We start from the raw sequence: 13,812 nt of genomic DNA on the forward strand, positions 1-13,812 counted from the left end.
TCATTTACTGTTGAGTGCATAGATGTATTCTAGCATGTTGTCCTCCTCTGGAGCCCAAGTTAAAATAATCTGGTAGACTTGCATATAAGGAGGAATAAAAGGAAGCAACAGAGCTTCTCTACAACTTCACTCAGCCACTGAAAAGCAAAAAGCAGTTCGATTCTAGCTGTGCTAATGCGGAAGAAGGAAGGACCCTTTTCCCACTTTTTGTGTATCCATGCTGGGGGAAGCCAGAATGCTGCTGTTTATGCTTCCTGAGAGCAATGGGGCAAAGGGTGTGGGGGAGGGGGGAAGCAAGCCATTGTTGACAGAGGCACTCCAGACCCCAGGGCGTGGCTGGGCAGGGTAGGATAAGGACTCTGCGGGCTGGTCTACACTACCACTTAAGATGCAATTTATATCACTCGGGGGTGTGAAAAAGACATCCACCTGAGCGACACAAGTTACATCAACTTAAGCGCTGTCTCCACTGGCGCTATGTCGGCGGAAGATGCTCTCCCGCCAACATAGTTTCTGCCTCTTGTGGAGGTGGAGTAATTATGCTGGAATATCCCGTTGGAATAGCGCATCTTCACCAGATGTGCTACAACGGTGCATCGGTGCAGTTGCGCTAATGTAGCACTGTAGTGTGGATTTGCCCTCCGATGTTCTACTACAAGATTCAGCCCTTGCTCTGCATATCAGCTAGCATTTCTCTAATCAGGACTTTTGAAAAGGACATATAAAAGCCACTTCTGAGAGTACTCCCCATAGCAACCACAGAGGCCCTGTATGCCTCAGCATTCTTCAGGAAGAATGCCTCCACTCACTGTCACTGGACGCTACTCAGCAACTGCCAACCCACTAACGCAGTTCTGTTTTTAAAAGTCACAGTGTGACCCAGAGCAAGCAAAGACCTCTGCTGCAGGGTGACATGGGCTCTGATATGCTATTTGAAGTATCCAGCTTTCATATACAAATGTTTCTACCTATTGCTCATAACCTCTTTGTATCTATATAGAAGAACAGCTCTGAAATTGAACCTGGACATTTGAAAGGCAGGCTATGAATGTGTAATCCATGTAGAAATTTCATAAGATGAACTGCCGCACACATTTATTTAAATGCCTTTATGGACAGACTGCCAAATCTTGCAGCCTTTTCTTTCACTCAACACTTTCCCACCATCATGAGAACTATTTCTCATTAACAACCAAATTGTTTTCAGATGCTCTGCTATAAGATGTTTCCTTAGAAACCATTTGGTAAAAGACTGTGGCTTTCTTCCATAGAAATCTCAAACAGTGAAAAGGCAGATTTTCTGGCATAAATCAAATCCAATTTCTAGGGTTCACTAAACCTTTTCTTCTCGGAATAATGTTTTGTGACTAGATCTTAGCAGTTAATAGTGCACGAAGAATTGCTGGTGTGAGCCAGTTTTAAATGATTTTCATTTTGTCCCTTTTGTTAACTCAATTGAAATTACTTCCAGTGCTTATTATACCTTGATGGAACTTTAACTTCATAACTGATAAGGATGATATGTGCAGCACACTGGCAAAAAGTATAAATTAACAGTAAGTAAACTGAACACAAATAACATTAATGTTCTTTTTTTCCTCTGATACCTTATTTTAGGTTTTTAATAAATCAACTTGTATTACTCTGATGAAGATCTTGTAATAAACTTATATAAGCTGTTACCAAGTAAATTAAAAAAGATTAACTGTTGATCAACAATATTAGATTTTGGAATCCTTCTCCTAATAAATGAGGCTTGTGCCTTTTTTTTTTTTTTTGCGTTGCACATAAAGGTATGAGGCAAATGTGATCTATCAAAAGGAGATGATTACCTTTGAGAACAAATTTTCCCAGCAGAAATAAACTTTGTATGAGACTAACCATTTTACTGTATAAACTAGGGACTTAATATTTGCATAAAAGGTTCAATGTAATAATTTATAGTTATGCAGCTACGGGAAAGAAGGTAATATTTTTAAATATATTAAACAGGTGCAGGAAAAAGAGTTAACTTACTATGAGGTCAATAATTACAAAACTAACATTTAAAATACCTTCATACAAAGAGAGTTAAAATCTACAATGATAATCTATCTAGATACCTTAGGAGCTGAAAACATAGCTACAATAATTATCATCATAGTATACTTGAGAGCTATTACTGGTTTAGACCCCAGTTCAGCAAGGTACTAAAGCTTGTGCCTAAACTTTAACCACAACAGTAGTGCCCCTGAAGCCAATGAGACTACTACTACATGTGCTTAAAGTTAGGATGTGCTTAAATACTTTGCTGAAACAAGGCAGAGATCCTAATCCTGCAAACGGATGCAGTGATGCAGGCTCTTAGACTCACATGGAATCCTGCTGAGGTCCACTGGAGTTAGTGTGTTTGGGGCAAAGGTCTGCATCAGCACATCTGTTTGCAACACTGAGGCTTAAAACTGAGCATTAAAGTTTGACAATAAGTTACCCTTCTGATTAAATGTGATTTGTTTTTAGTTTCAAATAGGAAAATGAAAAGATACATTCTCAATGTCTCTGAGACCAACAACATTTGTCATACTTCCTATTACATACAGCCTTAGAATATAATTATGTACTAGAATGCAAAGGACTTCCTTTCATGCACTGAGTACAGGGAACTGAGCATACGGTATATGAAACTTCTGTAAAAGTGAACAGCAAAAAAAAAAAAAACAAAAAAAAACACGTTTCTTCTCTGTTTCTTTATAACGTATAAAGACTACCTCAAAGATGATTTGCAAATAACCATTTTATCCTGTTGTTTTTCCTCTTGCTTATGTTCTGCATAATCAGGTCTTCATATCACTCTCTTTGCTGGAGGTCCTTGGCAAGAATATTAGAGGACCTGAAGAAAGTCTATGAATCAGCACCCCTTCTATCTCAGTTGTGGGGGTGGGGGGAGGGAGATAGATGAGAGACTGCTGCAGCTTAGGTTACAGCCTCATGTGACATCACTATTCACCTCTTCCAAAGAACTTGCCAAGGACCTCTGGCAAAGAAGGAAGCAGGGGCTTTATGTGCCAAACATGATATTCAAAAGGTGAAAAACGGGGGTGGAGCAGTGTGACATTCTGTACCTCAGGGGAACACACTGCACCCCCATGTTCATCCTTATACGATTGTGTGGTATCCAATGCAAAGTTTGTAATGTCGGGTGTCTTTGAAAGGCTCATGATGCACTGATCATTGTTGTTATAGTAATGTTATAGGTTGTAATTTCATGTATATAATTATGAAGCTGAAAATGTGTCCTCATGGCTTAAAAAAATGCCCAGGCAAAACTCTCCAGGAACAGAGGAGCAGTTCACACCTCATCAGGGCACGTATGGGACAAACCCAGCCCAGCCTCACAGGAACAAAGGACACTGGCCTAGGCAGCAACAAAGGATCTGTTGGACTTTCGAGTGAGTCACCTCCCTTCCCTTGGTCAGTTGGGACTATGATGAAGTAATGCTCACCTTATCCTAAAGAGGGCGGGGAGGCACAGCCAAGAAGGAAGAAAGAACATGATAAAAGGGAGAGACGTTTGCCCTGCTGGCTCTCTCTTCCACCTCCATCTACAGACACCACCACCAAGTGACTAAAGCACTGATCAAAGGGGAGAGCCTGGCTGAAGGGCAACCAGCCAGCCTGTGGCGAGAAGCATCTAAGTTTGTAAGGGCACTGAAAGTGTTAACATTAGCTTAGAATGCGTTTTGCTTTTATTTCATTTGACCAAATCCGACTTGTGCTTTGACTTATAATCACTTAAAATCTATCTTTTGTAGTTAATAAATTTGTTTGTTTATTCTACCTGAAGCAGTGCGTTTGGTTTGAAGCGTGTCAGAGACTCCCCTTGGGATAACAAGCCTGGTATATATCAATTTCTTTGTTAAATTGACGAACTCATATAAGTTTGCAGCGTCCAGCAGGCATAACTGGACACTGCAAGATGCAAGTTCATAGGGTTGTTTCTGGGACCAGAGATATTGGCTAGTGTCCTTTGGTTGCACAATCCAAGCAGCGGCTGGCCAAAAATGCTTACTCACGTAACTGGGAGCAGCTTACATGCTAGAGGCTGTGCGTGAACTGCCCCGGAGTGGGGGTTCTCACAGCAGTGCAGGGTAAGGCTGGGTTCCAGAGTCGAGGATCGGAGTGACCTAGCAGATAACCAGTCCAGATAACACCAGGGGTACGTCACAGGCAGAAAAACACTTTTTTAAACAAAAAGTTTTAAAACATCTTTGTACATCATAAAAGCACAGTGAACGACTAAAATTAAATATACTTGGTTTGTTTTACCATTCATTTCAAAGTTGTTATATTTAATTCTTACCACTCCATTGCCTATCTGGAGATTGCTTTATATTATTTCTTTTATGTAAGAAAATTGTCAAAGAAAGAAAATACAAACTGGATTTTTATATTATACAAAACTACTTTCAGTTAAAATTACCACTATTAGGTTAAAAATCACATATTTAAAATGTCTTCATCTATATTAATAACATTTTTGATTATTCATAGATTCATAGATTATAGGACTGAAAGGGACCTCGAGAGGTCATCGAGTCCAGTCCCCTGCCCGCATGGCAGGACCAAATACTGTCTAGACCATCCCTGGAAGTGATTGTTTTAAAAATTGAATTTACTTTTCATTATTAATGTTAACTGTTTACTTTTTGGACTTAACTAATCTTGGGCAATGGAAACTGACTATTTACTGGTGCTATGTTTCATTCAAGTGAGAATTACTTCCCCACTGAGTGAGGGTGTAGAATTCTTACTGTCCTCTTACTGTATGGATGAGTACCAGTGACACAATTTGTGTCCGTGTCACATGAACAAGAAGTGCCAGAGAAGCCAGCATGAGAGTAAGCTGGTTAACTTAATCCACGTGAGCCAGTCTTTGTAAAACAAACAATGTCATGTGGCAATAGCACAAGAGGATCTGTTCTGAAAGGAAGTACCTTTTTATAGAGTTTTCCCCTCCCCAAAATGAGAGCAATGGTACTTTTATACTATTTCCCTTTCCTCTTACTCCCCGCTAGGTGGCAGCACTCACACCACATACTCTAATCCAAATGGAAATGCAATTGAGGATGGAATTTGGCTTTGAGAGTTCTAGGAGGCCTCGTGGGTTTTTCATAAACCTTTTTCTTCAGAACACGGGTATGGGAATACGGCTGCAATCAATCAAGAGTTCGTAGAATTCACCTGGGGAGAGGGTCACACCTGCACAGAAATTCTTGGCACTAGAATGAACTTGGTACAAATATTTAGGCCTCCATTTCATACATACTGTTAATTCTCCCAACTTCTCCCCCAAAATACAAGACCCTTCATGCCTGCTTTATTTATAAATGGTAGCAAAAAAGGTGCACTTTTTTCCCCCATTTGCAGGTACCCTTTAAAATAAGTTAGATTGGTGTTTAGCAAGTTTTTAAAGTAAAGTAAATAACCACCAAGTTGGAACCGGGTGAAATCAGGGGGAAGTAATGGAGGGACCAGGCCAACAGTTTAGTCAGGATATAATAGCATGCTCATTCTGTTGCCTGAGTGCAAATATACTGCTGCCTGGAGGGTGGCCATGTTTTGAATGTATGTAGCAAGTGAAGTATTTGGAGGGCCTCAAGGATCAATTACAGCTTCTCTAGGTCAGAGCTACTGAACTGATGGATGAATGAGAGAGAGAGAGAGAGAGAGAGAGTGATTTGTAGACATGGCATTTAGTTCATCACAAGAGGCTATTAAGGAAACATGGTAACCAAGGGTGAGAAGTAAAATTCTGTCAAGATTACAACAAAAAACTAGTTGAGATAGAAAACAAAGAGAAGGAATAAACAGCCAATTCTCAGTATGGAATAAGATTAATAGGGAAGTATGCCATAGAGCTTGGTACCAGGACCAATGTTCCATAAATTTCTTGATCTGAAAGAGGTGCAAAAAGCAGCATGGCAAAATTGTGGATGACACAAAATTAGAGCCCAATCCTGCTGCCACTTCCATTGATTTCAGTGGGAGCAGGAGGAGGCCCTTTCTTTCTTATGTTGGTCAGATTAGAAAGGACTGAGCACCTCTAAAAGTAACCTAACAAAACTAGAAAAATGGGTAACAAAACTGCAGGACATAGTGTGGACACATGCAAGATAATGCACATTGGAAGGTACAATTTAAAATATTTGTATGCACCAACAGGTTCTGAATTATCTGTAACCTCTCACGAACAAGACTGAGATGTTATAGTGAAAGAGCAGTGATTGCTCCAGAAATATTAAGCATTTTAATGAAGGGAACAGAGAATAGTACAGGAAATATTATATTGCCATAAGCAAATTGTCATAATGCAAATTGATGGTACTGTATGTCCTAACCTTGAATGCTGAAATCAGTGCAACTTAATAAAAAACATTTATTTTTTTTTATTATCCAAGTCACTGGATAAGACTAAATCAGTTACAGGGATCACTTCTGCAGAATAAGGTGCTGGTTTTTTTTATAGTCACTTGCCTGGTTATGGCTACAATTTAAGTTGCCGATTTAAATACTGAAGTCAGCACATAAACAAGTAAAGGTTTTCATAGCTGCTCACCTTGCAGTCAATATATACTAATGTTCACGGGCATTTTAAAATGTCCAGTCACCCCAAGTCTTGTGGCCTCCTGACCAAGAGCAGTTTTGGTAAAAGAAAGCATAGCAGCAGAAAGGCAATGATCAGTTGCAGAAAGTGATCTCTCAACCCCTGTTCTGTCTCTCTTACTATTTATTTTCTCTCTCCTACTACTCCAGAAACACCATCAGACCTTGACAAATTTACCAGGTTCCTAACTAGCCAGAGGCAAACACAAAAAAATGGCATGGGGTGGAAACAAACAAGCTCCACGAACAGTGTGATAAAAAAACATAGCTCTTCTACCACTTCTTGTTGCTGTGAATGGGAAAGGTGCTGGATTTCTGCCAGAATGATGTTCTTGGACCCACTTATGGGCTCTGTCTTTTACATCAGCCTCTGGCTAAAAAGTGTCTTAAAAAATGTGAAGCTCCATCCCTCAGCTGCTCTTCTATCCCTCCAGTCTCCTGGTTGTTGTGAGTAGTGAAGTATTGGTCTTTGATACCCAAAGTCCTCCCCACCTTCTAGTTTTGGGGTCCTCCTCCCTCATGAATAACTCAAGTGCCTGTCTGTGCTGCTTGCCAATTAACATGATTCTGGAGAGTTACACACTGACCCATAGGCTATGTTCATTTCCCTACGCAGTTTAGGAAAGCTTAAGCAGAAGCAGACACAATGGAGCTGTCTGTTCTCAGACTTATGAAGACAGCACTGCACTGGTTAAAATTCAATTCCAGAAGGGTTAGAATTTATTTGTAATGAAATCTTAAATTCTGCAGAAATTGGCTTATCTACCCCTCCTGCACCAACTCACCAGGGAAAGTTCCCCACTCTCTACTACTGAGTCGATTTTTTCAAGCTCTGAACACCAGCACAGTTAAGGCGGTACCAACAACCCTTTACTATTATATTACTATATTATTTATTTATTTGTATTGTGGCAGCATCTAGAGGCCCCTGGCATGCACCACTATGCTAGGCATTGTATTTTCAGGCATTGAAATAACAGCTTGACCACAAATATAAATAAAATATATGCTTTTTTGCTTGAAGTGTTTTGAGGCATACTTAAGCACTTTTTAATATTGCCTTATTGTTTCTATACATTATAGGGTCCTCAAAATAGCTGGTGAGGTTACAATGCTCTATCTAGGTAGTAACAGAAAAGAAGAGGTCAGAGACCCAAATTCTGTTGTCCTTTATAACGTTGAGAGACAAGGTGGGTGAGGTAATATCTTTTATTGTACAGCTTCTGTTGGTGAGAGAGAAACTTTCGAGCTAATGCTTGTCTCTCTCACCAACAAAAGTTGGTCCAATAAAAGATATTACCTTTCCCACCTTGTCTCTCTAATATCGTGGGACCAACACAGATACAACAACAGTTATAACACTGTAAATCAAGAGTCACCCCTTGCTTTTCTGTTTTGTTAGTCCCCGTCTTGTGGTTTCACTTAGGAAGCTCTATAAACAATTGTTTAGTTCTTACTGAACGATAGAAGAAGCCAAACTATTTTGAAAAGACTACAAGGGAGTATTAGAGATAGATAGATTCTTCCCCCAATCACCAGCAATTCCAAATACAGTGATAAGAAATTTGTAGTTTTACAATCTCCAGTGGGGGCTGGTGGGTGGAAGAAATAATTTCTGAGGCAGTCAGAAATCTACATATTCTAATTACATTGGAGTGATTGACAGCAAAAGAGGACTATCTGAATTAGTGTACTGTCAATGTAATCTCTAACTCAGTAATTAGGAACTTATTCTTCAATTCAACTTTCACAGATCAAAGACAATGCTATGAATTAAATAAAAAAACCCTAAAGCATAGGGAATAAAACGAGCCATTTGAATTACATAAGTTACTTCATACACTCTCTGTGCCAGGAAGGACAGTTGCTTCAAGCCCTTATTAAACTAAGGTTAAACAATAATAAAACAAAGTGATTTTAATAAGCAAAATATTTCAAAAAGATTGAAATACATATTTTAACTACTGATAAGCACTTCAGTGATTTTAAAATAATTTTCTCAATGCTACTGAGTGGCTACAATTTTATAGCTGTATCAAAATGTTTTTTGGCACTGTGTAGTAAATACTAAAAGTTTAAAAGAAAGATTCTGAGTGAAATCCTGACGCCATTAAAGTTAATGGCAAAACTCCCCTCGACTTCACTGGAGCCAGGATTTCACATGCTGTCTCTGATAGCTCGCTTCTGAAGCCATTGGGCCTGATTCTGCCCTCATTTATACTGGTGTAAACCTAGGATAACTTCACTGAAGTCAGAAGTGTGTAAAACCAGTGTAAAACTGATGAAGATGAATCAGCCTCACAGACTTGAAAAGAAACTGTGCTGGAATATTAATACCTCCTATTCTATATTGGAGAAGTGGAAACCCCTTTTATTTTACAGCTTAATTACTTGATGGTTTCTGCTTGGCTTGATTCCAGTGCCCCAGACAAAGAACACAAGTGTTTTTGGTTTTGTGGGTTTTTTTTAAATCACAGAGAAGCTGCAATATTTAACTAAAGTAGAATAAATAATGCTTCATGTGGAATGATTTGGAAAAGGTACTTGAGTTTTACAACATTCTGTCAAATGAAAGAGGCTTTTGGAAAGGTCACAAAGGAGAAGAGGAAAAAAATAAAAGCTCTTCAAATGATGCATGAAAGAGTATCTGACCTTAATCAAATGGTCAAATTAACTAGTTTGCTTTACAACATACAAGAGCTCAGATATAATTTGCCATAAAATGAGCACAAAAAAATAATAGTCATGAACAAAAATGTTTGAAAAATCAGGTCTGAGATTCCAGGCCTCCAGGCTGGGGGGGAGGAGAGAGAAATCCTTCTGACTGAAGAATAGCAGCAGAGCCACTAGACAGCATTTACTATAGTTTCAGGGCTGCAGTAACCCTGTGGCTGGTTTGCTCCCACTTTGTGGGATCTATTGGCCATGCCTCTGTCCCAGCCCATCCTTGCCCCATCCTCCCATCTGGGAAAGTTCATTCTTTTTGTATGGCAGGAAGATTGAAGTCCTTTATTTATCAACTTAACATGTACAGCATGGGCAGCTGCAGCACAGGATTACTCATGCTCTCCGACCTACATGCTGCTACGCTGACTTAATGGAGGGACGATCTTTAGGAATAAGAGGGTAGTTCAGGCTGCATGTCAGTTTAATGCTTGCATTCTGCAGAACCATCAGCCAAGGTGCAAATTCTGATGGCTGTGAGGGGGAGATATGTAATTGGGGCAGTGGAGGTGCCAAAAAGAATGTTCAAATCCAAGAGAAACTTATTTTTTCAGGATGTGTCAACTGCGGTTCAATGAACAAGAAAATCCTTTTCTCTAATTCTCAAAGAACAGAGGGAAGGAATATCTGCTTTGCTCTGCTTCACTGATAAGAAAGAGGGAAATCCTTTCTTTCAAACATTATGGAAACTCTGATGCCTGAATAGGCATAGCAGGGATATATTCCGGTTAGTTTGTATTCTCAGCTGTGCTGATTTTTATGAAGCAGTTTCTCTGACCCATCGCTAGCTTTGATCAAAACAGCTATTGTGCGGTGTCCAGATAGATTTCTACCCTTGTACATTTTTCGGTAAACAAAGCTCCCTCAAGTGGTTTATTAACCCTAGTGTCGGATTATTTGCTATGCTATCAATATTTTAGATCTTAATTTTGTTATTGACAAAAATATGTTTTCACTATCATTCTCCTATTTTTTTTTTAAGAAACATGTTTTCATTAATTACAATTATTATAAAAAAACCAAATTTACTCGCTTATCATAATATGACTATTAATAAACTATTAGTATTTGGCCCACTGGGTGAATGAACAGTGCAGCCTCAATCCTGCAAAGTATTATATGTAATTCCAAAAGTCTCAGAATAAGGCATTAATTTACTATAGCACAAAGACGGGTTTGATAAAGTAAAAAGCAAGGCTGTAAATATAGCAAATGACATCTAGTAGCCTTCAACAAAAATATCTGTACAGAGAGTCCAATCCAAAATCCCATTGACTTCAATGTGAGTTTTGCCTGTGACCACAATTTTGCATATGGATCCCCATGCATGAACCCTCATGCCTGGCAGCAGTATCTGTGTTAGGACTGTAGTATCAGGCCAAGAACTCCCTTTGTAATCACTGGTTGCACTGTTGCCTTCTATTGTGATTTTCTGTACTCTTCTTAAAGCCCTAGCTCCTGGAGTTATTTGATTACATGAGAATCTCAGCTTTCAAAAATTTCTAGTACTCATGGTTGTAGAGAAAAGCTAGAGAATGTGAATGCTGAAGACTCAAAAACAGAAAGCAAATATAAATACCCCTCCATTCTTTTTTTAAATCTTGTGATTTTTAAGCCTCCCTCGTGACTCTTGGGAGGCCTGACTCATGATTTTTGAACACTTGTGGTTGGCAACACCGTGCTTGTATTACAGAATATATTCATCAGACTTTTATTATGCAACACCCTCCCCATCAATGACACAATATTTACCACAAAGCTCCTGGTCCTAGTATTCGTAAATTGGATTTGGACTACACCTCTACCCCGATATAACGCTATCCTCGGGAGCCAAAAAATCTTACCGTGTTATAGGTGAAACCGCGTTATATCGAACTTGCTTTGATCCGCTGGAGCGCGCAGCCCCGCCCCACAGGAGCCCTGCTTTACTGCGTTGTATCTGAATTCGTGTTATATCGGGTCACATTATATCGGGGTAGAGGTGTATGTACTTTAAGCAGATAAACAAAAGTGAGTAACTTTTTTTAATGTGGTGATCCACTTCATTGTTTTCATAAACTGACTAAATAACCACTGAAAAATTTAGCCTAACTTTAACCCAGCAAAGAATATTTGTTTCCATTTTCATGAACCCTCTTTACAAGCCTGCAAATTTATGCATGCGCCTAATTTTACTCACATGCATAAACCCTAGATAAACAAAGGGTTTGCAGGATTTGTTGCTCAAAGCAAAGGACCAAACTCCACTATCTGAGTAGCGTACAAAACTCCCATTCAAGAGAAGGGGCAAAATTTCGGCCCAAAAGTGGTAGCAGCAAGATGACAACTTAAACTACAGTGGACTGATTATCTACATAAATTTGTTCCATTAACTAATTTTTGAACATCTAACTTTCTTATAGAAGGGATCCCTTGAATAGTATGTCCACATAGTTTTTTGGTGTTTTTAAATCTTAGAATTTTTGTAAGTGACTTTCTCATTCCCCAGCTGAAGATTAGAAAGCTCCTTTGGGATGATCTAAGAGCAACACTGAACATTAGGGCTGGTTGATATTTCTTCCATTAGAAGTTTATTCCATCTTTAAAAAAATTTGCATTTTTGGAAATTTTGTTTCAAAATGACAGGACAATTCTTTACTTTCCCACCTTAATTTTTCTCCACTGGAAAAAAAAAAAGCAGGAGGTTAAAAAAAAAAATAGTGTGTGTGTGGGAAATAAAATAAGTAAAACTGGAAAAAAATCAAGATATGCTCTGTATATACACCTGCCTGAGATCTCTTCAGTTTCACTTTTGGCTACTGCTCTTACTAGTAAATAAATACCATTTTACAGAATCCGGGACAGAGTGTGCATACAGAGAAGGAAGAGTGAAGATCTCCCCAGAGCAGTACATGAGAGTGATGTCATCCTGCTAGGGTCTGAGGCAGGAAGTGCAACTGACCATCAATAAAACAGTGGAACTCACTGTATACAAAGTTCGGTCAAATGTGCCAAGGTTCCCAAGTTAAAAAGAGAACAGAAATATTTTATTATTTCTTTCTATTGCAGTAACCTTAGGTGTTATTGGTATCAACAGCATACTTGTATCAAAATAGTGATAAGTTTATTGTATATCAATGGTCAACCCTCTACACATTTGTGATATCTTACAGTATTGCCAACCCTAAGCATTGAAAAATCACGAGTCACACCCCTTCCCCCAAAATCATGAGATTTTTAAAATGTAGATGAGTTATTTGCCTTCTGCTGTTTGAACCTTTAGGATACACAAAGGTCAAATTTTCAAATATTTGCCTGCAGCCATGAGAGCTAGAAACTTACTATACTTTATATAAAAAATGAAAGCTGAGATTCTTGGGGAGACTTTTGAATCCAGCAACTGGAGCGTTAAGAAAAACACCTAATATTGGAAGACCTAAGGTAAAATCACAAGACCTCTGAGAAGGCACACCTGCTCCACATTTGCCCTCATTCTGCCGAGGTGGATGGGTTCTAGTTTTATTTAATGTGTTTATTGTCCTATACAGAATCTATAAGTACATAGGTGCTGCACAATAGTAATTAAAAACTTACAGATGCTAAAAAGCCATCTTGCGCTGGGGCCAGATGGTTTCATTGTGTGTGTTTCACTGTGACATTTAGGGCCAATTTTTTATACAAGAAGGGCTGAAATCTAAAACTGCAATGCATGTGCCTTTACAATGACTGAATGTGCAAGTCAGGTAATCAAACATGCAAATAGGTACACAACCAACTAGCCATTTATGCACACAATTACCTGATTTGCATGTGCAAATAAGGGTGCACACTTGCAAGTGAACATAGATGCTTTTTTGAAAATTCACCCCAAAAATCTCACTTCTTCCAACTGGCACAAATTCAGACCTGTCCCAAATCTCCCTCAGTGAGGAACATGGTGGTTACCTATAGGCAGAGTTTACAGTCCTCACTTCTGGAGAAAGAAAGGGCTGGTAGGAAAGCAGGGACATATTCATGCAGTGGTAGTCTCCCTCTATGAGAAGAGAAGGGTGCATATTTAAATAAGGCCTGTGCCTGTGATACTCTACAGCTTCGCACAGAAAGCAGCCCAGTTGCAACAGTGGGCTGGTGTGTGGTGTGAGGCAGGGCAGTGACACGGGTACCGGGCTGTGCTGTGATGTGGGATTGCTGGTGCAGGGCAGCGACACGGGCACCGGGCTGTGCTATGATGTGGGATTGCTGGTGCAGGGCAGTGACACGGGCACTGGGCTGTGCTATGATGTGGGATTGCTGGTGCAGGGCAGTGACACAGGCAGTGGGCAGCAGGCTGGGGCCACGATGTGCTACAGGCAGAGCAATCACACAGGCACTGGGCTGGAGTGTGGTAGGGACACGGCGCTGGGGCAGTGACACGGGCACGGGGCTCAGCTCCATCACCAGCGCCGCCGGCCGGCCGGGGGAGAGATG

The 13,812-nt window shown here is 39.7% G+C and overlaps 1 protein-coding gene across 6 annotated transcripts in view; it reads right to left on the bottom strand.

The window, feature by feature from the left end:
• LOC117881426 (uncharacterized oxidoreductase ZK1290.5-like) overlaps positions 1-13,812 on the bottom strand; it is an 81,124-nt gene that overhangs the window by 67,150 nt on the left and 162 nt on the right. The gene's annotated exons all lie outside the window — the stretch shown is intronic.

This window comes from Trachemys scripta, chromosome 8 (genome assembly GCF_013100865.1).
Source record: "Trachemys scripta elegans isolate TJP31775 chromosome 8, CAS_Tse_1.0, whole genome shotgun sequence".
Lineage (NCBI taxonomy): Eukaryota > Metazoa > Chordata > Testudines > Emydidae > Trachemys > Trachemys scripta.